Here is a 27695-nt window from a genome sequence, read left to right on the forward strand (position 1 = left end):
TTGAAGTGAGGTGAACATACATCAACATATGCATTCTCTAGGCATAGGCCAGCCATTTAGTTGGCCTACCTGAACTTTGTCCTGTGTATATATTTAAATATATTATGGTAGCGGAAATTTAAAAAAAAAGTATGTTGAAGTGGAGGAAACAGGGATGAGGTAGCCGCCGCTGGTGCTTCTAATGCGCTAGTCCTCCTATTGTCAGGATTTGCCGAAATAAAGCGAAAGTATAAATTAAAAGCCGCGCACGTCCGCGCCAACAATGATGCCGTAAGCTTTTAGCCACAAAAAAAGTGAAAAGGTAGAGGCAACGCAAAAGAATCCTCAAATTATGTGGGTAACAGAACTCCGGTAATGACACTTTAGGGGCGGGGGTGGGGGCTCTGCCCCCCCGGGGAAAGCTCCAAAGGGGGCTTTTGCAGCAAATTATGCAAAGTAACAAGACGCGACTGCAGACTGCTCGGAAAACAAAAGGGGACACCTGACACGCCAGACGATCACGAAGATCAGAACAATCGCGCCGCGCGCGCGTAAGACGGCCCGCAGCCTTGCCCGCCACGGCTGGTGGAGCGTGCCGCCGCCTCGGCCTATATTTGGGACACTGGCTGCGGCGCAAACCCGCCTCTGCTCGTGCGAGAAAAGCAAACAATGTCCCGGAAGTCTTTCGGAAGCAGAGCACATGCCTGTCATCTAAAATCGGCCCTCCGACACGACACACAGCAGCGGCTGCCGCTGAGTTCGGCCCCGATACGGAACGTGCCGCAATGGCTAAGCTGGACGGTCATACTGGACAGGAGAGAGTGCCGCCGCCGCCTTCACCGCAGCCGGTCGACCCATTCTGCCGCAATGCCGAAGACACTAACCACGCTGCGTTCCAAGAATGAATCCCGCTTGCCAACAGCTTTGCGCACTAAGTCGCAAGGTATCCGTATATACCTACTATCATAATGATGCACCGAATGACGTTGGTAAGAAATGTGAGAAATTAGCAAAACGTACCATCAACGTAAATTAAAACGCCAACAGGAAACAACTGATTCGGACCATTCCCTATTGCAAAAACCAGCGTCTTCCAGTGCCTTCCAGTGTGAAACTAGCGCGTTTTTTGACACTGGGTGGCACTGGGGACGCTGGCGCACGCTGGGAGTCACTGGGAGTCACTGCGACACTGGTGAGATCGCTGGAGAAGTGCTGGGTCCCACTGGACGAGACGCTGGTTTCACTGCTATGACGCTGGGGCGCACTGGTGTGCGCTGTACACGCGCTGGAGTTCGCTGGCTCGTACTGGAGACTGCGCTGGTTTCGTTTGTGCCGCACTGCCGGAGTATAGGCGCTGTGGAATATTAAATGCTTGATACAATTTTATGGGCATCTCCTGCTAAAAAAACAGACTCTGGTCCTAAATATAGCGCTGTAAGTTGGGATCATAAATGTCTATTTCGTGTCGGCGGTGTTGCAGCTTGGAATAAACGTGAGTGATGCTAGCCCATGCATATGCGACACTTCAGATCACTTTCGCTTTGTACATTTCCCTTTTGACTGTGCGGATAGCTGTATTCGTGAACGAAATTACGCAAACGCAGATAACGCCTCGTTTTCTAGTATTTGTACGCAATCGATGACTGCGAGTTGTCGCAATGTTGTACAGTCCACACGAAACCGAGCAGCCGTTCAGCCGCGTTCGAACGGAGCTCAGAAAGCCTGCCGCTGATTGATATTATCGCACCGACAACAAAGCTGCGGTTATTCGTGCGCTTCCACTTTCCCTGCTGTACTAAAAATAATAGTTAAAAGGTTCTGAAGCTCAAATACAAACATTTTCGCATTGGCCCGGTACCCACACCGAGATCGTTCGCTTCAACCGAAGGTTAAGCCTACCGTACGTACCCGCCGAGTTCGTCTACACTCTATCGGCCCGTCTGGGCTGAGGAATCCGCAAGTCTAACGAGGATAAATCACTCTGTAGTTCACCTTTCCCATCGGTGTTTTTAAACAGATCATTCTTTTGTGTGTACAGTGTCGGCATAACAAGCGGTGAGCGCCGATATGACGTGTTATAAACATATCTATATGTTCTGTCGCCGAAGGCTGTCAGCCGAATTAGTCGACCGCTTCTCTTACGGAGATATGTGACTAAACATACGTGTCGATTGAAAAGCATTGTCGAGCTATGCAAATGTTGCATTACCCTTGCGCGAAGAACGAGAAACGGCTGTCAAAATCGGCAGTAACAGCCCGTACAACATTCCGGGTCGGCGGTTCATTTAAGGCTTTTTTTCGTAGTTAATATACCAATCGCAAAAGCAAATCAGTGTTGCAGCACTTCCAGACATATATACTATGCAATACGGACAACAACTTTTTCGTTCTGCTAGAGGCGCAAGTTTTAGTTGAAGGCGATATCGCATATACCTTGTCTGTGCGAGACACGTCTGTGCAAAGCCACAACTGTGTCTGCGCGTTGGCATGGCAAAATATGAAAGGATAATCATAGATCGGCGTGGCGTAGTGGTATGATACTGGGATTGGGATCTGTAGGGCGGAGGTTTGAATCCTCGCAGATTCTTTTTTTTTTTTCCTTTTTTTATTGCATTACAACGTTCTCTGTTTCTGTATTCGAAAAAATATATAAGGCAGCCAGACACCACGTATTTTTCGCTCTAGAGCTGCATTTCGCACCAGTAACCCGCGCCCAGCGCCTCCCAGTATGCCGCACCTTGCCAGCGTCCCAGTATCCAGCGCGCGACACTGGGCCCATAATCACGCATGGCACTGGGCAATGGGTTTAGCAATAGGGTTGTTACATGTATTTACGTTAAAGTGCAACGTCCGTCCAATCGCTCTGTGGCCGATATCTAATCATGGAGCGTGCAGCTTAGGCCCAAGTCTACTCGGAGTCTGAATGAGGCCGCTGTGACAAATGCAGGTGAACCTGGAAACGACACGCAATGGAGTATAGTTTCGGAATTGTTCGCGGTTGAATTTATGCTGATAGTACGTGCGTTGTGCGTTCAATATGGTCTAACAACGGCAACTAAACTTATCTACACTTCCGTAAAACCGTGTAGTTAGCTAGAAGCGAAGCGCTGCGGAGCTACCACTCACGATACGGAACATCACGTCGACGGCGACTGCTACGGCAGAAATGCGCTTGGAGTGTCCATATCATCGCTATCGCAATAAAAATAACGCTAAAGACAAAAAATACCTGCTGCAATGCTCGAGACACTGACTTTTCTAAAGAAATCTCCGGTATCCGTAGGACCAATGTGCACTGAAAACATTAACGACAAAGAACGCCGCACCATACGTGAGTGTGAGCCGTCTCCATAGCGGGATGCTTTAAAAAAAAAAAAAGTAAAAAGATCGGGTATGCTGTATCAGGGACGCAGCCGCAGTGGGGCACCTGAAACGTCTTGTGCGTGCTGCAGCCGGTGTATGGGCACTATAGAGTAACCAAATACACAAGTTGCATTTATTCCCGCTTTATAAAGCTTACATGCCTAACTTATGTTACAGCTAGTGGGGTCTTACGGTCTAATTTTGCAACCGTGCTCGCTCCTGTTCGTAGTGGGCCTGTTTGTTTTGCAGAAGATGTTTGGACACTATAGGGTACAGAAATGAGCTCCCTTATGGTGGCGCACAAGACTGCCCTACGCAAGCACGGGCTTATAACTTCTGATGCGCGCAAGTTTGAGTTGGATAGATTATACTTACTATCGCTAAGTGAGTTCTCTCAAATGCCCCCCCCCCCTCCCCCCTCCTCTCGGATCGGCAAACGTACGGCTGAGCTTTGCCACCACGGGATCCACCCCCCTCCGTGCGCCATTAACATAAAGTTTTTTTTTTTTCCCTCTCTCTCCCTGAATGCCGAACGAGAGGCTAAATTTAGCTCCGATTGCATCACGCGTGCACAACAACGGCGCCATCTGTACAAGCGACGCACGTATGATCGAGTAATGGCTTCTTTTCTCTACACAGCGATACCAAAGTAGGGCGCGTGGCTATACTCGCGGACAACTTTCTGTGGCAATGAAGTTTGTAAAGCTACGGGCGCGTGGCTGCTGCACATGTGTTACCGCGCCAAGTAGTCCGGCAGCGTTTGATTTTGGTTGCTCGGAACAGACGCTGAATCAGCGCAGCTTCCACGTGCGACGGTTTCGCGTTTGCTGACACGCAGAAGGGAAAAACAGCAAAATAAGCAACCCTTTACACTCAGTGGTGTGTGTTCTGTCCTATTTAACTGTTGCTAATAAGGTGTTTCTGTTTTCTCTTCCCCAGCCTAAAATAACGTGCATTTAAACGCGGGTCCCTTTTCAGAAGCGCTCTCATTTCTGAGCGCTTTGTTTTCGTAGCTTTCCGCTCATTGCCACAGAATGTTGTCCGCGAGTATAGTACGGTTGCAAAGCTATCAGCGATAATAGCATCACGTTTTCGTTACATGCGGTTTTAGCAAGCAACCCCCCTCTGACCGATTTTAAAGACGTTTCACGTTTTGATCAAAAGACATACGATAGACACATTCATACTGAACAGGAACAACGTTCCTACACTGCGCCCCTTCTCTGTCGCAATATACAATTTCAGAGCTAGCTTTTAGTATAAACGTTTGGCATAAAACTGCCACAACTATATAGGCGAAAGAGATCATGGTTCCAAGTACGAACTGAATTGATCCAGCGGAATATGACAGGAACATAACTCTCACTTGAGCCCAGTGGCGACTGAGGAGTCACGGCAAGCATATCGTGGAACGAATAAAACGCGCACTGCATGACTGCCATCTGTTACAAGCGGGTGCTTAAGCTTTATGTACTTCGCATCACACAGTTGTCTATAGACAGGCGCACGTTACCGTTCGGCTCCAATAAAAGTGTGGTCCTCGCATGGCTGCATGCGTTAATGAGTCCTCGATTCAGTCAGTCGGAGAACCCATATAGCAGCTCAGGTCTCTACAATACAATGCCCGAAACGATCGAAGCGGCAACACTCATCCTTGAAACAAGTGTTGGCACGTGCGTACAAGAGACGCACATTGGCCAGCCACATCCCGTTTCTATAGTATAGTATACGAGAGCTGCCCTATCATTTATCCACGCCTTGCTCAGATTATCGGCGGCAATATTTGTTTGAGTTAAAAGATCTTGAGGCTTCGCTAGCTAGCAGGTTCGTGATCCTACGAGTGCGGCCAGCGGAGCGGAAACAGGGAAACGCTGAAGGCATCCCCAAGCAGTCACTTGCCTTTTCATTGCAAGGACGGCATGTGCACAGTCGATTTCGATGACACAAAAGTCCGAGAACAAGAACAACCAGTCCCTCGAATAATAGAAGCAAAAGTCATTCATAACCTATAGACAGTGTTTGCATCAGCGTTCCTTCGGTTAATCTATCAGAAATAGTCTGACAGCCTATTTCTTCGCGCACCGCGCATGGCGAACAGCAAGGTATTACAGCCAGAAGAGAAAAACAAGAAAATTACCCTATATTAACCTCATCAAATGCACGCCTTTTCGAATAAAATCCAGTTAATACAGCACTTCCCTCGTCCATTTCGTGCTATTATACTGGCCGTACATTAGTACAATTTTTCTCAATATTTCTTGGATCTTCTCTGGCCGATCGCGTTCCTTCTTGCCACCGGTGTCAGTCGCTATTGCTTTTTCGCCAATGTAACTCGTCTATTATCATCGTGTCGCGAAACCCGACCGTTTTCTATATGGATACAAAACATCCTGCCATGCCTGCGTCTTTTCGTCTATCTACACCTAACCATACTCACACACGCGTTTTTTTAGGAGCGAAGCACCTTAGGGTCGAGGCTTGTCCCTCCGTCCACGTTGTCCGTGCTCACGACCAACATTGGCCGCGCCGTAGCCATAGCAACCAGGAGGGGGAAGGAGGGCGGCGAGGCGTATGCGCACGCGGTCTCCTCCTCGCCAGCTCCTAGCTCACTTCCCGACCCACACTTCTCTCCGCGGCGCGCTCCCTCAATGCCCACGCAGAAGACGTCGAACGAGATCCCACACTAACGAAAGCTTTGCTTTACCGAAACGTGGAACGCGAAATCGCACATCAATGGATTCTTCCCCGTCGTCTGCACAGAAGAAGCAGAGCGCTCGGCGGGCGGTGTTGGGATGTACGTGAAATTGCCAGAGACCGCGGTGGATCTCGACCTACCAATAACGAGCCAATCTCACAACGGCGAACACGTTGCAATAAAACTATCCTGACGGAACCGTCGTCATGACAGTGTACTTGGCCCCGAATCACACCCGAGGCAACGTAGAAAAGTACATCGATCTAGCCATGCGCGAATACGAAACAAAGTACAAGAACAACCCCTTCATACTTGTCGGATACTTCAACGTAGACATCACGGACAGCGACTGGCTTATGCAGTATATGACGTCTCGATACGCTCTACGATGCACTTCGTATGACTGGAAACAACCAACAACCACCAGGGGAACGTGTATAGACCTTGTCTTTGCCAACTTCAGGCTAGATCCGATCGAAGAACCATTGGCTCTACATTTCACGGACCACCAAGCAGTGATAATGAAGGGAAAACGGAATCCAGAACTCAACACGACATACGAGTTATGACAAATAAAACATTGTATATACTGTACACACGCGTTGTCACTCATTTACATGCACGAGTGGGCAATGTCACGGATGATTTAGGGTAAGAACGATCCCCAGAGCTTCGTCCACTGGTCATGATTCACTTCGTGGTGATGCGTGGATTTTTTTTTTTTTTACATTCGCGCCCGAATCTACACGTAATTGTGGCGTCACACATTAGTAAGTATTTTCGCGTATTCGTGCTGATTTTGCACGGAAAACTTTCGATGCCTCTAGATTAAATATTCGACTCATTCGAAGTACAATACGAGCCTTGTACATCGATAAAGCTTCAACTATAGATCGCGAGCAGACGCTATAGCAGAATCCACGACGTCAGAAGAATTTATTGCGGCAACTTCAATATGATGCCACAATAGAGTCCTTTCGTTCTTGCGTTTTTCTGGCTTACTTAATTCCCCTTCTTCCTATCTTCTATTTCTATGTTTCTGTCTCCTCCTTTCTGAAGAGTAGGCAGGCATGAACAGTAGGCAGGAACGGTAGGCAGGAACGGTAGGCAGAAAATGGCCTGGGCCAATGATGTACGAAACTTCCAGAAGCTATAAGAATGGCCACAGATTTGTGGGTGATGTTTAATGACGCCTGTGATCAAACGGTCACAAGACATAAAAACGAAAACACTGAGGGTTAAATCTGAACACCTAAGACTATGGATTAAAGAATGGAATAATAACATGGAAAAACGGGAAGTACTCAAAGCGAAAGGCAAGAAAAACAGAGCGGTATGGAGGCACGACAAGTATGATGCGTGCGGAAAGGAGTCGTGGTCCCTGGACTTAAATATGGAAACTCGGTGTTGTGTTTAAAATCCGAATAGCACACCGGATTATATTTAATCGAAGGGTCGTTCGTAGGCTAACTTTAGGTGAGCACGGAAAATCTGCAAACGAGGCAGTACATGCAGTACAGGCTGTATGTAATGAGGACAGTACAGGCTAAGGTTCCTATGTACATATTCAGGAAAAAAGCGTCCGCTCACAGTGTAGAAAAACAACCAGGAAGCCGACCAGTAAATATAACGTTTAAGGCATAAGCAGTGACAAGAAAATGGGGTTAAACGTAAAGATCAAGAGGCAGAAACAGCACACTGGATACGTGAAGAAGACAACGATGGAAATGCACATCGAACAGCCAACAATCAAATCAAATGTTTTACAGTAATTCCACGGGCAGGGCACTATACTGCTCGAAGCCAGATCACGATGTCGGAATACAGATGTTATAAGAGGAAATTTGCCGAAGGCAAGTAGAGATGCTTAGCGTGTGGAAATACCGAGGAAACCACAGGGTACATTTGGTTAGCATGTCGCAGTTTCCGTCTACAGGCCAATCAGGACGTAGTAAGGTAATGAGGACGTAGCAAGACCCGCGGTATTGGGCTTTGAAGATAATAGAGCAAAGCTTAATTACTATGCGATGTTTAATAGCAATATACGACTGCAGTAAAATCCATCCACCCGTCCCGTCCCATGCGTCCGTCGATAAGACCGTTTTCGTCTTTTGACCGCCTTAATAATCCGAAAAGGTGTCTCGACTCAAGTCGAAAGGTACACCAATATGTTCAGAAGCACACGCAACTATTGCGTATAAATGCAATGTTCTTGGACGTTATAAAGCCAACGAATCTCCAACAATGGTCAATCGGCTTTCCAGGGCTCAACACCATGCGGCTAGGGTGTGCCTCCAACAAGAGCTATTATTATTATTATTATTATTATTATTATTATTATTATTATTATTATTATTATTATTATTATTATTATTATTATTACATAGCGGTGTTGGGGAACGCCAGAGGCTTACGTCCTTTAATGATCAAGAGTCTATTCTATTCCGAAAACACGTAATCAGTCGAGGCTTAAATTTGTTTTCCGCCATCCCTGCCGCGCATCAGTCTGACAAGGCGCGGCGGCCATCCACCAAGGCGAGCTCATGCGGTCAGTGTAACGCAACTACAGGCGTATTCCGACGCTTTTCGGGTTCGGAAGTGCCACAAAGAGTGGTCACAGAGACGCACAAACAAAACCGCAAGACAAGGCGAAAACGCAAAGCATGGTATACACTACGCGCAGCACGCAGATGCTACAATATCCAAACCACGCTACCGGCACCAGGAAGCGAAACTTCAAGCACGAAGGCGCCTGAGGCGTCCAGGAAAGAAGGGCTCCAGAGGCACTGTAGCTGTCCCCAACGCCGTCACTCCTCCGGAATGCTCACTGAACCAGCGCAGCTGTTGTCGAAGCTGGAGTTGTCGCCATACAAATATAGGGTCAACTGTCAAAGCTGTTCGTACGTTGAAGATTGCTTGCAGAACGTTTAGCGTATAGCATTAACGTCCCGCAAGTCTCGAAACCCCTACCAGCGCATAACGCAGTGCGGATTAGGCGCGTGTAGCAAGCTGGCATTGTGGGACGGTGACGGTAAAGCTAGAGCGAAAATCTAGTTCTCCGTGCGGGTGAAGAAGCGTCAATGCGCAAGCAGAGAAACGGCTACGACACTCCTGCGAAAGGTCCCGCATCGCGGCACGTCCCCATATCGGGACGGGGTTCAGTCTCCTGTAGCTTCTCGTTCGTCGGTGCCCAAGGAACGGATAACATACCGTGACTAGGTATTGGCGTGAAAAGGCAGCAAATCGTTCTTACGCACTAACAGCTTCGCGCATTCGACCACTCGCGTTACGGTTGACACGAGCTGCACCGTTTTAGTGACACGGAGGAGCCACACACGGACCATCGCCGAAAACGCGCTGTCGTGGCGGAATTTCACGGGGTCCATTTCGATTCCGGTAGAGCGCACACGAGTCGGCACGACACCAGCGCGAAAGGACGCCGACTGCCCGACGACGAGAGCGCCGCGCGACAGCTCCTCGATCTCCTGCAGACTCGGTCGGACAGCGCCGCTTTCGCGAACCGCTCGAATTCCAGAGCGCGGCTATCTTCTCCGGCCTTCGATCTTGGCTCACACTAGCCGATCAAGATTCCAACCCTGACGCCGCCCGTCCTCCCTGGCTGGTTCCTCTGCTTCGGGGAGATTAAAAAGAGACACTACCCGCTCCTCGAGTTCACGCTATCGCTTGATGAAACGCGCCTCTTCGGGGCTCAGTTGCCCGTCTCCGAAGGGCCGCGCCGAAATTGACTCTGTTGCCTAAGTGATGCATGACGCAACAACTCGCGCCTCACGACCACACTCGACCAGCCGCGTCCAGAAATTTGGCCGTCACGTTCAAGAAAACAACCAGCAGTCGCATTGAACAAGTAAATAGCAGAAAAGAGCGAGCAGCAAAAGAATCGTCAGGTGTTATAGACACACCATCTTCTTTCTGGGGTTTTACGTGCCAAAACCAGTACTGATTATGAGGCACACCGTAGTGGAGGGCTCCGGATTAATTTTGACCCCCTGGGGTTCTTTAACGTGCACTACAACGCAAGCACACGGGCGTTTTTGCATTTTCGCCTCCATCGAAATGCGGCCGCGGCGGCCGGGATTCGATCCCGCGACCTCGTGCTCAGCAAAGCAACGCTTTAGCCACTGAACCACCGCGGCGGGTGACAGACACTATCACGTGCTACTGTATAGGTTGAGCTATCGACAGCGACTATAAGCCTCGTATTTCGTAACGTTCCATTCCATTTCGTATTCATCTGTTATACGCAAGCCCAGAGTGGCTGACCTCAGCCATTACGGCGGCGCGGCGCCGTCCAAGTGACGCCCGAGCCTGCGACGAAGAGCAAGAGTAATGAAAAATGAAACTAAGCATGAGAAATTACGGCCCCAAGTTACACCTGAAAACTGAACTAATACAGAAATTCCAGTTTAGTAGCACATGTTTCACTCGCGTAACCTTCAACGAACGCTGCACCAAAAAGCAGCGAAGAAAGAACGATGCATTACCCAAGTGCATGGGCAGTGCGACGCAATAGGGTCAAATCGAAGAACAGGAGCAGGGCGGTAAGTACAGGCGACAAAAACTCTGCACCCCGCACGACACGTAGTATGCAAACAGCACTGTTTCATATCAAACTTTCTTTTAAAAAGCAAATATGAAGGCTGAGCGCCGGGGGGCGACACTCCGCACGTTACGCCTTGTACGCTCCGACCACAAGGGCGGCGTGATAGGGCACTGCAGCTGTAAGCAAATGGCCGCACATTCTCAGCCTCCGCACGAGAAGGTGCGCCCACGGACAGCTGACGAGAGGTGAACCCGAGTCCAAACTCCGCGTACCTGTCCAGTAGGAAGCGTGTCCCATGCGCGGGCGGCGACATGGGGAGGGTGGCAAACGACGAGCTCAGCCCAGGATTCAATATCGTCGAAGCAGTCGCCCGAGGTCCCTCACGCAATCATCTGGAAAAAGAAAACGAGAGGACGGGCGTTAAGTAAGACGCCACGGAGCCGAGGTCACCTAATACTTTTCCCTAACCCGCGCGATGCGGCAACGAGGCGATCATGACACGGCAATCGCTCCTTTGCTCTATCTTCATTAGTAAGCGTCTTGCCAGTCTCTCAGGTTTAATTATGGCGCCAATTAGACGAACTACACCAAACAGTGGCTGAAGTAAGCTCTTCAGCCGTTACTTACGCGGCGCCCCCGCAAAAGAAAAAAAAAAAAAGGAAAAAGAAGAAGACTTGCGCGACCAACTCCAACATTTTTTTTTCCCTCCTTTCTTTCATTATATACAGAGGCCGCGGCGGCCGGCACGCTCCTTTTGCGATATCGACCTAGAGGTGGCAGGGCTGCTTTAGCGGAGATAGGCGCTCTGCATGCGGCACGCGGTGGCGCTTCGCTGCCAGCGATTTCAACCGACTTTCCGGTAACGAAACGCTCTGATGGAAGCGAACTGCTAACACACTGTCACCAAACGTAACATTTTCTGTGCGAAAACAGCGAAATCTTCCTATTCTAAGTGAAAAACGTGCAAAGTGAGAGGGAACAGGGGATTCGCAACTACACAACCAGAAAATGTGTTACGCCAGAGTATCAACAACAAATTACGCAATCGAAGCGTTTCAAATCCGGGCCCAGTTCTGTCTTTATCAGCGCGAGACTGTCGCCGACGCGCACACCGAGAACAGGCACAGAAAACTACAAACCGTAAAGTAGGGAGGCAGTATAGTAAAGCGGCAGCAACATGTTTCATCGACGGCTGCGCGGTGGATGGCAGCACGATCGAACTACGGCAGCGCCTGTATCCCGAGGCAAGCGTAAGTCTATTTACCGTATTCTTTTTATGCAACATATTAATACTTGGACGTTTCAGTGTTGCGTGCCGACGTGTAACAAAGCTGCGCATAGCAACAGCTTTTGATTTGAGTCGTGAGCAGCCGGAGGTGCTATATCGCACCGGCGGCGCATTTTCAACGGAGCGATTGATGGACGCAGTGAGGCACGCCAAAACCAGTTCTGATTATGAGGCACGCCGTAGTGGAGAGCTCCGGATTAATTTTGACCTCCTAGGGTTCTTTAACGTGCACTACAACGCAAGCACAGGGGCGTTTTTGCATTTCGCCTCCATCGAAATGCGGCCGCCGCGGCCGGGATTCGATCCCGCGATCTCGTGCTGCTCAGCAGCGCAGGCAACGCCTTAGCTGACTGGGCCACCGCGGCGTGTCATCATGGGTCGACGCGCATGGGCAAGACGCTAAAGGGCGATAACCACTTATAATGACCGGAACGTCAACAGCGCACCCGGCGCCGCCATCTGCAGTAGCTTGCTTGCGTCGACAATTCACCTTGCGCCGCCGTCCGCAGCGGTTCGCGTCGACGTAGCGCTGTCGTTTGTACTGCTCGGATAAAGTTTCATATCATTGAGAATGGCATCGAGCTGCGTAGAGATAAGAAAGTGGCACAATGCTTACGCATACTTAGAGATCAACCCCCAGAGGAGTTTCTGCGTGACTCGTTTATTTACCATGCGTATACTGCAGCGCAAAGTTGTGCGACAGCTCCGCATGACGACGGAACAGGCATTTTTTCAGTGCTCCCTCGAACTGCAGGTGCGTAGTGACATTTTCACCATGCTTCACATAGGGCCACGCATTTTCGCACATAGAAATAACCATTTTATTACAAGCGACAGATACATTGTGTTGTTGGCTATTTACGCACACCGCCAATGACGATGTGCTGGAAACTGCAAGATATGCACGCGCCTACGAATGCAATATAATGAAGTGCACAGTCAGCGCGAAAGACATACTGCAAAGCGACCGAAAGCACCAGCAGAATGCGAGCAGCGCGAGCGCGTTGCGGCGAGCACGAAACGACGTGTCGAACGAGCACGGCCATGTTGGATTGATTACGGAGTGTCGTGGATGTGGCTCAATACTTTTTGCGCTATGGCCAGAGTTTCCCAAGTTATTTTGTTCTAAAGCAGAAGACATTAACTTGTTACTAAGTACGGTGAAACTAAATAAACAGTTACAAGGAAACAATGAAACCAAAAGTTCAATAACTATACTATACTTGACAGGCTTTATGCGTTTGCCTCTGCACCCAGGAGGCGCTCGTGACAAAAGAAATACTGTTCTCATTGGCTCTATGGATATGTCACTCCCCTGACAAAGCAACGTCACAGGAATGTCGCCACTACATGGCAGAGATTATATACTACAGACAGCACACAACAATAGTGTGCTCCGCTCGAAGTGACAGCGTTTTTTTATCTTTCAAGTCAAAAACATGGCGGGAACGTCTGACGCCGCCCGAGAACGGGCAAAACAACGCCGCCACTAAAGCGAACATCGATTGGACAAACACTCAACCAAACCGAATGCCACAGAGAGCGCGCCAATTTTTCCCTGCGGGGAAATCACTAAAGCCCCGTACGTGACATTTCGCATCGGCAAACACTGATCGACTGTGTTCCACCGCTTCAAATCAGATCAGCAGTTTAGGCATGACACATGCCGCACTAGCTCTGTTCGTATATAGCGTACATCATTAGAGCGCCACCGTTTCCTGTCAAGCCCAACATTAAATATTTATGACACCACAAACTAGAACTCATTCGAGTTCCAGCAGCCAACTAATATACGAACGTTCTCACATCAAATCAAAGTGTGCTTCAGATACTTGTAGACTTCATGTATACAGCGATCAGCTGTTATCCATGCAGTTCCGAACATAAATTTCCCACTATTTGGCGCACAAAGTAATGACTGTGTGACATTGAAAGAAAACTGTATCTTTCATATACAAATAGCCATATTGAAGAATGCGAGTACAATTGTCTACCGCGTTCCATATGGGTAGGAATGCCATTACGCTGGTTGGCTTATATTTTCACGCACGCGAAAGAACCCAAACGGCCCAAATTAATCAGCAGCCCTTCACTATAAGGCGTCTCACGTGACTCGAAGCGCTCCTTCTGGACGTTAAACCCCCACCAACGATCAATCAGTTAATCAAACAGAGACATGTTTCTCTTTCGCTCCAGTGTAATCTTAGCTCGTCGCCATCTGCTGAACAGAGACTAAGGTCACCGTTTCGTAACAACTCCTTTCCTCCGATTCCATTGTTTTCTTATCCGTCGCACCGACTGGCCAGTTCCGACAATAAAAGTGGAGCGAGAGCGCGCGAGCCAACGACAAAACGCAAAACTAAACGATACAGGATTGCAACAAAACGGAGCGACGTTGCAGGCACAGTGGGGGGAAAAAATAAGAGGCACGCTAGCACTCCATTCCGCCCCTATCGAAAATCCGCCTGCCAATCGAGCTGCGACCCCGGCGTGAACCGACAGGCGTTCGGAAGACGGGGAACGCGTCGTCCTCGACGTCAACTCTTTCGAGGGCGCGCGCAAAGCAGGGTGACGTGACCGTGTCGACGCGTTCGAGTGCTGCAGCGCGACCGCAGGCAACCAGAACGCTGCCGTGCGCCAGACAAAAATTGGGAGGCCGGAGGGGGGCACTGCGTGGGGGAACAGACCGCAGGCAAAATGGTCGATGGCAACGATCGGCCGAACGTCCAAACACCGGACCCAGCGGCCCGCAAGAGAGGCACGCACGCATATGCGCAATGAGGGACATCGCGGCGGCATGCCGCGCGGAGAGCAAGGAAAGAAAGTAAAAGGGAAATAACACGAAGGGCCTTGCTATTTGAGGCTCGAGCCGGTTGCCTAAGGACAAAAAACATACCGGAGCAAATATTCGCAACATGATCAGGCATGTGTATGCTGCAGCAAAGATCCGGAGACCACTCAACACATCCTAATGGAATCCGGTGAGGCCCAGAGGTAACGTACACCTTCCAGAAGCGCCTGGATTTAAAGTGGACGGAAGCAGCAACCGGTCAGCAGCCGAGATACTAGCAAGAGACGTTTGGAGTATTGGTGCAAAAAAAGCCGGGAAGAGATTGATACGACCGGATCTGTTATACAGTCACAGGTAGCGGTAAAAGGTAGATTTTGAAAAAAGAAAGAAAAAAATTAAGGGGATGTATGCAAAGGTGTTGGAGAAAAAACATGCATAGCATACCTGATTAAATCAAAAGTGACCATTTGTCACCACCCCGTTTCAAAGGGGATGCCATGAAATCATCATCGGCGATCCCTCGCGCGGCACCGCCTCCGCCGGACGTCAGCCGCTGGTCTTTCTCGCGCGCCAGAATCGCCTTCCCCTGCCGTATATACTCGGCGCCTCGACCCCGATACCGTTCGTCGAGGCCTCTCTATTGTTTTGTTGGTTCACTATTACAATAAATTTTAAATTCTGGGGTTTTACGTGCCAAACCCACGGTCTGATTATGAGGCACACCCGTAGTGGGGCATTTCGGATTAATCTTGACTTTCTGGCGTTCCTTAACGTGCACCCAATGCACGGTATTTGTACGACCGTCTTCGCTAACTGCCGAAAAAGAACATACTACTGCAAAAACGCGTCGGATAAGGGAAGGGAAACCACCAGAGAAAAATGAACCGAAACGGCGCCGCAACGAGTGGGAACGAGCGCGAGACAGGACACAGATAGCGCGCACGAGTGCGCTGTTCACGGATACAGAAACACTATTCACGGAAAGAAGCTTCACGGGACGCAAAAAAACGTGTTCGCCGCCTCTCGTATCGCACCATAACAGCAAGGCAGAACGGGCTTTAGAAGATAGCGCCAGAAGTAACGAAAACCGAAGGGGACCTTTGTTACTTGACTGAGCAAGGTAAGTTGTTCAAGCGCCAGCGCTCGAGTCCCCACAAAGATGGCGTCGAGCGCTCACCGCCTCTTTTGGTCGTCTGCTAGCCAGATAACTTCCAGAGAGCTGCCAGACCAAAATAATCCGGGCTGGTTCTGGCAGACCACGGGTAGCCATGCCACGGGGGAAAAAAAAACTTTTAAGCTGGATTCTTCAGACAGGCGGAGATTACTTGCATGAGAAATAAAAAAAAAACAGTCAACTAATTTAAAAGATTACTAATTAACTTGATTACCTTACGACACATATTACAGTTTACGAATTGTAACTGGTGAGTTTGCAAGGCGTATCATATACCACTTGGAATTATTTCCAGAGTGACACCAGTTTGGAGATATGCGCCATCAAACTCGCCGTAAAATGCACTGTAGTTTCATTTTAACAAAACACAATTTTATGCATTGAAGTACAAAAGCAATTGGAACCCTCATGAACTTCGTCCCACACTTTGGGAACATAAATATCTCCAAACTGCTGTGATCCTGGAAATTAACTCCAAGTGTATACGCCTTGCAAACCCACCGGTTACAATTCGTAAATTGCAATATGTGCCGCAAAGTAATTAATACAAACTAATTAGTGATGTCTGTCAAGTAGTTGAATATGTGCTTCTATTTCTCGTTCTATAAAGTAACGTCCGCCTCTTCGAATGATGCAGCTCAAGGGCAAGAAGTATGCTATCTGCCACAGGCGATTTCGAAAAATCGCGGAACTTAAAAATGATTTCCCCGTATAAAGGAATACCAAGACAATTAAATCGTGCTAGTAAATTACGCTTCTGCAATAGCAAAATACCCACCGTCACAGTTGAAGGAGGGTTGGCTAACTACAAAAGACGCAGAAACAAAGACCAAATGGCGACGACGCCCTGAAGTTTCTGTACGACAGCAGTGACTGGGGGAGGGGGGGGGGGGGAGAGAGAGAAAAAAAGTTCTGCGCCAATGGCGGGAAAGGAGCCGTCGCGACACAATGCAAGCTATCGCTGTCACGTCGCGTTTACGTGGGTGCAGACGAACTTCGAAGCAAGCCGCAAGGCACTGGCTCACGGGGCGTTGCCACTGATGGCGAAATTCGGGATGCCGCGAGGTCGAAGTCACAGGCGCTTTTCAACGCGACGGACTTTCGGTTTCAGCGAGCATGCGACACTGAAAAAATATGTTCGCGTAGCTTCCACAACTCCTTTGTTAATGATTCCACTACCCGGTTTGACAATATCGAGGCCCGGGCTCCTATCGACCCTGAGAATGACCACGAAAAGGTTAAGCCGGCTTTAATTACCTACATAACTGAACAAAGCACTCCTATCTAGAGGCCACCAACCTGGACAATCAAACGGTAAACAAAACGTCCACCGTGATTTATACCCCCACCACCCATAAACATACACACAGCGTGTACAAGATCCATGCTTTTTGACTGCACCTTTCAGATTAATTCTGCATTGGCGCCCGCCTAAACGTGCCGACAACGTCATAATCACCAAGCTCGTAGCTATGTGTTTCCAAAGAGTGACTGTGAAGAGGAAGAGGCGCCATTTTATGTAACCCTTTAGAAGCACGGTTCAGCGCCATACACCACAAGGCGAGTGTGTATGTGTGTGCAAGAGTTACGACAATTTAGGAACAGTTAAAGCATTTTTGTTCCTTTACGAAGTGACGGCGCGTTTCATTTGATTTTTTTTTTTATTTCTAAGTGTAGATTACGTTAAGCAATGTAGTTCGATGCAATCCGTTTAGAATGCCTCTTGTGGAGATTGCGTACATTTATGTTCCACAACAAGAATCCCAATTATACGAGTGCCAAGTAACCCTGTCTTTGTAATAACTGCGCAATCATCGCAGCAAAAGCTACCAGCACTTTTTTTTTTTTTTTTGGCAGCTCACGTACGACAGTTCGCGATCCGACCGCGAGCAAACCAGGCCAAGTAACCCTTCATTTTCTTTTTCTGGATATAATGCTACCAATGTTGACACTTTTCCCACCCTCCCCCGAAATGTGCTCGGTTATGCCCAGATGCAAGTCGAATGCGTAAGAAAACAAAATGGTCAAGTATAATCGATCTAAGCGACGCCGCGTACCATAAAGAACGCGGGCGCCGCAAATAATTGCGCGCAATCCAAGACAGCGCCGCCCGTTACATTATGTGGCGATTCCAGACGAAACGCGCCAAAAGCTGTCGGTCAGTTACTGCAGCCGAAGGTCATAGGGAAAAAAACAAAAACAAAAAAAAAAAAACGACGCGGATTACGACGTACGATTGCGAGCCGGCCTTGACCGAGGCAAGTGGCCTAAATCACAGATAAAATATAACAAGATGGGATTTTACAAGAACGGTTTTTGCACGCAGCGCAGTGTGCTGCTGTCAGATGAAGATCGGCCAACCTAACATTGTCAGGCTTTTCTTTAGACGCGAATTAGCCGTCCATCGCAAGTCCTTCGTTGACATGCGCGTCGTGGGAAGTGCTCCCGTCCGCACCGAGCAGCAAACAATGACAGTGACACGTGCACACCGTAATTATAGCTTTTATGTCAGCGTTTCCGCAAACAAAGAGAAGTTTTGGTGCTTACGTAAGCTGGACTAGAGGCAGCTACTGCTTACACGTGGACGGGCGAGCTGTGCGTCCAACCGGCCGCAAGGACAGTCTGCCGGCAAAAACGGCAGTCACGCTATATAGCAATGACTACAGGGCCGCCCTCCATGTAAAAAAATTAAAGTGAAAAAAAAAACAATAAAAAAGGACAAATTTCTATTTTTAGTACAGAACATTTCTTTCAATGGAAAAAAAACTGATTTTACGTTTAAAAAATGACCTTATTCACTTTATGGTCCAAGATAATTTCTCTCGATCCCCATACGGTAAAGTGAGAAACAGTGTCATCAATACTGTGAGCGAGATGAAATTTGTTACGTCTACTTATTATCCTTAATTAGCATATGTGTGTGTGTGCGGCTCCCCCAGCCACGCAAGTGTTGGCAGATAGATCTCATATACGCGAGCCTATTGGCCTTAGTCTCTGAATAAGATACTGCTGCCATCAGGACGAGTGATGGCGCGCTCAGAACATGGCTCTATAAACTCGTAGAGCGGATACTTGGATGTGTACTGCCGAGTGTTTCGGCGCCAAATGCCCTGTCAGTGGTCACATCTCATATGTTCTACGTAGCGTGCTTATCTACATGTATGATCTGCTACAATCGCATCCCAACATTTGACTTTTTCATGTAACATAAAAGCTGTCATGAGAGGAGTAAATGTTTCTGCCTTAATGGAACAAACTATCTGTTTTTTTTTTTTTTAATACCGCAAAACAATAAACATTACTTTGGTGAAATCACAGAAAAACAAGTTAACAGAAAACAGCTAGAAGACAACAGAAGAGGTATTTAAAAAAAAAAAAAGCGTTGAACAGTGCACTGTTAGGAAAAAGACACCATTATCGTGTTGACACTGATGACTTAAAATTGACATGAAGGCCGTAGACTGAACTTCCATTCACAAATATATGCATAACGCGCCATATCCGTCTCATATTCTATCCGCTAACGTGACGAAATATTAAACTAACATTGGCCTGAATACTAATCAGTTAATGTAGACACATGGGCGAGCAGTGTATTAATGTGAGCCACGTATATGCTAAGCATTTGGAACGGCGCATCCGCAGTGGACTAAAAAAAAAAAAAAAAATTGTAAGCGCCATCGAACGATCGTTCTAAAGTATCTGCCTTCAACCAGTTCGGACACCGCCAACAATGGCAATCTACAAGTTCGGCCGAGAAGATGTCTGGCTAACTAAAAAATAATTAGTTTCGCCTGACGGGCGAAACACTAACGGCGACAGCAATGCGGGTGTTTATATGCTAAGGCTCACCCACACTCTCCCAGCCACACGACCACGGATTACAAGTCTCCAGTATCGGCCCAGTTTTTAATACACCACACAGTCTGCAGTATGGGCCCAGTTTTCGTAACACCATCTCCTGGATCACCCCACTTTACCCGGCGAGCAACTGGCCGAGCATACACGCCAAACTCCGGGGAAGAAAGCAAAGAAATCGCCGCCTTCATAAGCGAATTATGCGCTTGAAGGTGGATATTTCTTGCCATGAGAATAATTAGGCACCGTTGTTTCACTGCGTCATTCCGTAGGGAGAAAAGCCGATCACCGGAACGTACAGGTCAGTGGAGATGGGTATATAAGCAGATTCGCCTGCCTCGCAACCACTCCGACATCGTCTACTCGGCGAGAAACATATAAATACCTCTCACCCACATTGCATGCCTCGGTCAGTGAGCTCGTTTTCGGTTAGAAATGCCACTATACCGACCAACGACAACGGAAAGTGGCTCAAGTGGCAAAATAAACTATCGCGGAAGAAAAAAAATATATATACATAAAAAATCTGCACTTTGTGCTTTGACGCGCTCTCGGCTACGATACAGAGGCCCACAGAATTTCGCGCCTTTATTTTAAACTGCTTTCTTTGGCTCCTCCACTTTGTCTGAAACGAGTAAACGGGATCGATCCTGGAGACCCTATATTCAACGCTCGGACATTCCCTCAAGCCGTGTAATCAGAGGTGGCGATGACTTAGCGGGTCGCTCTTGGTGCCAGTACGCGATGCGTGTCCTCGCGAGAGCTTTAACGTGGTTTGTAAAGCGGCCCGATACCGGAGGCAGTGCAACGTCACAGCACACACAGGCCTCATAGCAACAACCAATAGGTGATGTCTAAAACATGGCGGCTATATGACGGGTTTCCGGCTGCCACATCGCTTCCGGCGCTTGCAGTCAGCAAAAACATATGTCCCCGAGATCTGTTTCTGTTATCCAGAGAGCCGCCGCTGGGGCGAGCATTTGGACACCACCTATAGTGTGGTGTCCCTACCAATGTGTCCCCCCAGCAGCATATCCGCGCCGGCCTATACCCAGAAGCTTCAACTTAGACAATCACCCTCCGATGGTTTCTGGCGACTTTGCTGGATCCCCATCCAGTTCATCGCCACCGCGTCTCCTTGGCAATTGCGCAAGACTGCAACTCCCGTACCCTGGAACGTTCCTCCAACCCACTTTCACTCAAAAATGTGGATGGCAACGCCAACCCTCGATTGAAGTTAACTGCCGGCAACTTTTGCAAGGTCAGGTCTGCCTGCAGCAAGCAACACCCCTCCTCCTCCTCCGATTGAAGTTGGTAACTAAACTTCAATAACCCGCGACGGCGATCCCCCAGTGAAAATTTTGTAACCAGCCGCTCTTAGGCGTCTACGCGAATGCACTGCAGTAAGCGCGTGTTTCTCAAGGAACTTCTCGATGTACAGGAATCACCGAGACCGCTGTAGCAGCCACGCGCTCAAGCCACTTTAACGAGGCGCTTAAAGAAAGAAAGAAAGAAAGAAAGAAAGAAAGAAAGAAAGAAAGAAAGAAAGAAAGAAAGAAAGAAAGAAAGAAAGAAAGAAAGAAAGAGTTCAGAATAAGAAAAAAAACTGACGAAGAGGACGCAGTCTGAGGAAATTGACCGAGTTCGATTTCAATGGCAGTGAGAGACAATCAAAGTTGGGGCGAACGAACTTGCCGACAGGTGAACGACGTACTATCGCGCTAAGGATGAGCAACAACGCGCGAGCGCTATGACACGCGGTTTCGCGTTGTAGCGCGATAGTACCTTGCATTCCGGCTGTGGGTTCGTGTCAACAAGCGAGAATGGAAAGGTGGAAAGATGGCGAGACTCCACATCCCCAGCCTTAAGAGGGGTGGGGGCATAACTTCAACAATCGATGGCTGATAATAAACCTTGCTGCTGTAGATATTTCGCCACTCTTGGAAACGTTCCATGGCCGCTTTACTCGGAGCAACGTACTCGACGGTATGTAACGTCAGATTGTCGATAGACAAAGTTATGGTCTCGTTATATTTATTTTTTCAGAGTTGGGCTTTGAATTCTCCAGAAAAAAAAAAAGTGTTTCCAACCCCACACGCAGGAGCATGTAGCTAGAATTCGGGAAGCTTTCGGACAATATGTAGGTGTTGCCATAATTAGAGTCGACAAGCACAGTGCAAACCCACTTAGTAAACGAGTTCGACGCGCAACACTATCGCAGAGAGGTAAAACAAAATACGACTTTCGCATGACATGGTCATTACGTCGACGACTAGAGATTTCGCGTTTAAACAGCTATTCTCGGTGTCCAGTATGCGTTCCAATATTGGGTTTTCGAAATCATAACACCGACAGTATTAACGTACAGCAGAACCGACAATGGAGAAGGTTTGATCTGCAAAGTACTTTTGTCCGCGAACGACTGCGTTGTGTGCCACAGCGTTAGTAACCCGAGTGATGCGCCGTATATTTAATATTTGGATGGCATACAGCAGCGGTGTAAAAAATGGAACATGTCGATAAACGCTGCATGCATGTTTACTCGCAACTGTACGTCAGTTTTAACTGAACAATATTCAGGGAATGTTCCCCATAATAAAGCTGAGCAGCACAAGTACCTCGGTGTGTATTTCAAATCAAATATTAGCAAGGAAAAAAAAACTAAAAAGTACGCCTTTTTTAAAGCTCTGCGCACATTTATTTGTCTGAGCCGGAGTTTTCATGAGGCTCCACCGAACCAACTGGGATATGCACTCACGAAGTGTAGTACGCCCAATTCACCAGCTTATGCCTAATGTTAAAACATGTTCTAAAGTCCTACCGCGCCGGTTTATCATATAAGGAACTATGGCAATCGTACTAGTATCGCGTCCATCACAGATCACCCTGCAATGGGACCCTCTACCTAAACGTCGGCGGAATAAGAAGCTCTAACATCTGCATAGAGTAACGTGCGCGGTATCCTTGCTGAAGCTTACTTCTTTTAATTTCAAGAACTGACCATCAACTGGACATTCGTGAAATGAAGTGTCGCAAAAATCTTTTCAGACACTTATTACTTTACGCACGCAATTCAATTATTTGGTACATTCAGCGAGTTTGGCGAGTTCGTACGTGACACTCATAAAGTGTTAGGCGTTCCGCCACAGACCAAAATACCGTGCAACATCCTCCTAGACTCCTTGTACATTATATTACCCATTATCTTCTATCCTTCCTAGACTTGGAAGCGATAACGTACAAAAGTCACCCCTGATATGAAGTCAGACGAGGAACTGTACGGAATTGGCTTAATCGTATTCCTTCCGTCAGCGTTCGCGAAAACTGCCAATTTCATCTACACCGTTCTGGCGTCACACGCGGCGATAAGCAGCCGTGATGCGCGTTTCAAATACATCGCAACACACTACACCACAGAATCGGTGTTGCATCATCTACGTGTTTAGGCGAGGAAAATTTGTTTTTACCAGAAGAAGCACGAGGAGACGGTTATTTTGCCCACGCACATGGAGACGCTGCTCTGTTGACATCTGGCCATGCTAGTGAAAAGATTGCCTTCTCGAGCTCGTAACATACCAGTCGGCTATAAGAGAAACCCGAAAAGCGATTATGTTCCTAAGCTGTCCTCGCGCCCCAGATGAGCATATAAGCAGGTGTGATACAACTGTCTGCAAAGCGAGTGACGCACGAGGATGTGTTGCGATCCTTGGTTGTGCGGTGTCTATTTCGTGGATTCTGAGCCTCCACGCACGAAAGCTAAATGCTGTACGCCCGCTCGAACAGGTGGAAAACAACGCAAGCAGTTGAATTGGCGCGGCTTTCATTTTGGCAGCAGCGGCAACGGTACAGCGACGACCTATACTCACGTGTGCTTCTTCCACGCAGGCCTGTTCCGCATCAAGTTCTTCGGCTTAACATACAGCTGATCACCTAGCTGTGTGCTTGTCATATCAGCAAAGCTGCGTCACCTGGCCGTATGACAGGTGCTGCTGGAAGCCTGTGACGTCAACTGGACTACCATTTCCATTGGCTCTTCGAAACGAAGACCACTACAAAAGCGACGAGCGCTCCCGCGCAAGGTTTCATTTTGGCAGCAGCGGCAACGGTACAGCGACGACGTACTCGCAACCGTGTGCTTCTTCCACGAAGCATCCAGTCTGATTGCCCAGATTTATATCGTACAATTTGACAGCCCCACATGGTTATTGTTCCTGTACCGGAGATATCTGCATATGTCAGCAAGAACACGGCTTTGCAGAAACACATGTTGTGCTTGCCAACCATTTTCCATGTGTTCACGTAGTTTATTCTCCTTATCATTTCTTGATGACAGTCAATCGGTATTTTGAACGTGTTTGCCCCCTGTGACCTGGAATCCAATATGAAAAAGAAAGGCTTGTTCTCAGCGTTGCATCTAAACATTCACTCAATGAGACATATAAACACGAGCAACTGGATCAACTCATATATAATCTTCCGGTATATTTTGATTGTTTCACGTTTACTGAAACATGGTGCACACAAGAAAGTGATCTCATCTCGATAGAATCATTCTCGCGCTTTTTCTTGAACAGAGGGACCCGAGAGGGCGGCCTGACTAGTCTATATTAAATCTTGTTACGCATTCGAGCTTGTTGATGAATTTTCAGTTATAACAAATGACTATGAAATTCTCACATTACGTCATAACAATCAAATCTTATCGGTAGTTTATAGACCCCCGAGCGGAAACAGTGACCAGTTTCTTAATTATACTAACAAATTGCTAGAATTTTGTTCTATTAACCGTTATATTGTGGTCTTGGGTGGTGATTTCAATATAAATGTAGCTGAAGATAATTACACGTCACTTAGTCTTGCCAACATAATTGAATCGAATGGTTTTACAAACGTGATAGTGTCTCCCACAAGAATTACTGCTTCCAGTCAGACAACTACAGATTTATACGTCGTGAACGCAGACACTATACTGTCGAATGTGCTGGTACATTGTCGTGCGACCTTAGCGACCACTGTCCAATTTTTGTGTCGCTTGTACAAAGGCTTTCAACTTTCACTAGAAAAGGCCTTACTACCTATCGGTCAATTAATGATACAAATCTTAATAAATTTAGAGAAATGATAAACAGTGCTGACTGGTCCAAAATTTATACTTATAGCAGTGCAGATGAAGCGTACAATATTTTTATAAATAAATTTCGTGAAATATATGATGCATGTTTCCCGTGGTCCACAAAGCGCCAATCTAAAAAAATTAGAAAACCATGGATTACGCCGTCTCTTTATAAACAGATAAAAAAGAAAGACAAGATGTATCAAAAATTTTTATCCAGCCGAGATTTGGCCGACCTGGTTGCATTCAAACAGTTCAGAAATAAATTAAACAGCGAGTTGCGTAAGGCGCGTAAAGAATATTATACGAATATATTTGAAAAAGAGGGGCGCTGCGATGCGAAATTAGTTTGGAAAACAATAAATGCAGTCATTAACACGCCCAAGCCCTCCAATTCTATAGGAGGTCTTACAATAAAGGGTGTAACCTTAATGGGTACTGAACTAGCGGATAGCTTTAATAAACACTTTATCGGTCTCCCTAAAACAGACTACAACAAAGATGCATGCTACCTGCCTAATTTCTGTACAGACACCCGACGCCTTTTTTTCTCCCCCCTAACCACCCATTCAAAGTTTTTGCTACACTAATGGCTTTGAAGAATAGTTCCAGCCTTGACGCAGAGGGTCTGTCAGTAAAACCAATTAAATTTGTAGCTGACCTTCTTGCACCTCACTTATCGTATATATTTAACCTATCGATATCCTCCTCTGCCTTCCCAGACAGAGTAAAACTAGCCAAAGTGATTGTTATCCAAAAATCTGGGACGACACAAGAGATGGGCAACTATCGACCACTATCGATTCTGCCGCTTTTCTCGAAACCACTAGAAGAAATCTTGCTCAAGCGTTTGGAAAATGACTTTAATAATAATCGCCTGTTTACAAATTCCCAATTTGGTTTTAGACAAGGCTTATCTACAGAATCTGCGCTACTTAAACAAAAAAAAAACTAATTTTGCAAAACTAAACTTTTACAAAATTTGCAAAAATAAACTTAACACTGGGCATTTTTGTTGATTTCAGCAAAGCATTTGACTGTATTAATCATGACATTCTTTTAGATAAACTTTATGCATACGGAATAAGAGGCAATCTGCTTAAGCTGATAAGGTCATACCTTGAAAAGCGGCAGCAATCTGTATGCGTCAATGGTTGTAGCTCCAGTTTTGAATATATACGATGCGGAGTACCGCAGGGCAGCATCTTAGGTCCGTTCCTTTTTAACGTGTTTATAAATGATCTTGTCCATATCTCCAAGAAATCTAAATTTATAATATATGCCGACGACACTAGTTTATTTTTATCTAGCAACTCGTCGAATGAGCTCCTGCTTGAAGCTAACGTCATATTAGAAAGCCTCCATAACTGGTCACATGTAAACAGCTTAATAATTATTTATAATAAAACAAAGGCGGTTATTTTTCGTTCAATAAATCGGAATGTTACGATATCAATCCCACTGCTTACTGGAGACTACGTCATCGAAATCGTAAGTAAATATAAATCTCTTGGCGTAATATTTGACGAACATCTTAAATGGGCTGATGATCACTTCCGTTATCTTTCTTTAAACTTGTCAAAATCTGTAGGACCACTTTCGCGTGGGCACGACTTGTTTCCCGTGAAAGTTAAAAAATTAATATATCCTTCACTATTTCATTCTCAAATAAGTTACTGTCGTCTTGTGTGGGGAACTGCGGCTCGCGTGCTTCTAAACCAACTATACTACTTCTGCAAAAAAAAAAAAAAAAAAAAAAAAAAAAAAAGCTATCCGCATAGTTTCTAGCTCAGACTACCTAGCTCATACCAGACCATTGTTCATTAAACATAGAATATCTCCCATCCATCATCTAGTGTCATTTACCATACTTCGCGCCTTGAATAACTTGATCTTACCTCGGCCTAAGTTCATAATCCAACTGTCATCGGTGACACAATCGCACACTCATACAAGCACCAGACGCAAAGAGAAATGGCATCTACCCCGACTTCGCACAGCGTATGGCTCCCAAATGTTGCATTTCGTGGTTCCGAACACCATTAACACAAACAAATGGTACACAGAAAATATGAACCTAAACAAAAAAACATTTGTTCAGCAATTTTTTGAGCATGTGGTGGGCTCAAACCCAGATTAGGGTATTCTTTTTATATTGTTTTGCCACGGTATAAAAGGAAAATACTGCTAGTGTGGAATTGCAATCATGTTTTAAACCTTCTGTTTCTGCTATACCACTGGTGCATTGTATATTTCAATTTTACTTTTGTCTTGCATTTAGTTTAATTGTAATTCTGAATTGTGTACAGTTCCTTGTTTCATGATGTATGTGAAATTGTATTTCTTCCCTTCACTGCTGCCATTTTGTAAATGGGCCCCGGACCCCGTAAGCTGCTTCAAGGCAGCTTTTTGTCCCGGGCCTTTTTCTCTTGGAGAAATAAAATGAATCTTGAATCTTGAAATCATTCCATTATTTTCTGTCATCCGCTCGCGAACCACCATTTACTATACAGGGTGTTCAAAATTAAGCTTTACGGAATTTTTAAAAATTGCCTGTGGCAGGTAGCATAACTCTTATCGTTGAGCTGAATTATTCGATGAGGCGGACATTAGTAGCACGAGAAATCGAATACATATTCAACAAATTGACAAAAATTCACTAATTAACTTGTTAGTTAATTACTTTACGACACATATTGCAATTTACGAATTGTAGCCGGTGAACTTGCCAGGCGTATCCACTTGGAATTAATTTCCAGGATGACACCAGTTTGGAGATATATGCGCCATCAAACTCGCCGTAAAAATGCACTGCTGTTCCAATTACTTGTTTACCAAAACGCTGTTTTATACACTGAAGCACAAAATTAACT

The 27695-nt window shown here is 46.8% G+C and overlaps 1 protein-coding gene across 1 annotated transcript in view; it reads right to left on the reverse strand.

Moving 5' to 3' along the window:
• Positions 1-27695, reverse strand: part of LOC119436202 (protein phosphatase 1 regulatory subunit 16A-like) — a 328401-nt gene that overhangs the window by 254536 nt on the left and 46170 nt on the right. Inside the window, exon 2 of the mRNA XM_049656213.1 lies at positions 10871-10990. The gene's annotated coding sequence lies outside the window, so the exon portion shown is untranslated. The remainder of the gene's footprint in view (positions 1-10870; positions 10991-27695) is intronic.

This window comes from Dermacentor silvarum, chromosome 1 (assembly GCF_013339745.2).
Source record: "Dermacentor silvarum isolate Dsil-2018 chromosome 1, BIME_Dsil_1.4, whole genome shotgun sequence".
Lineage (NCBI taxonomy): Eukaryota > Metazoa > Arthropoda > Arachnida > Ixodida > Ixodidae > Dermacentor > Dermacentor silvarum.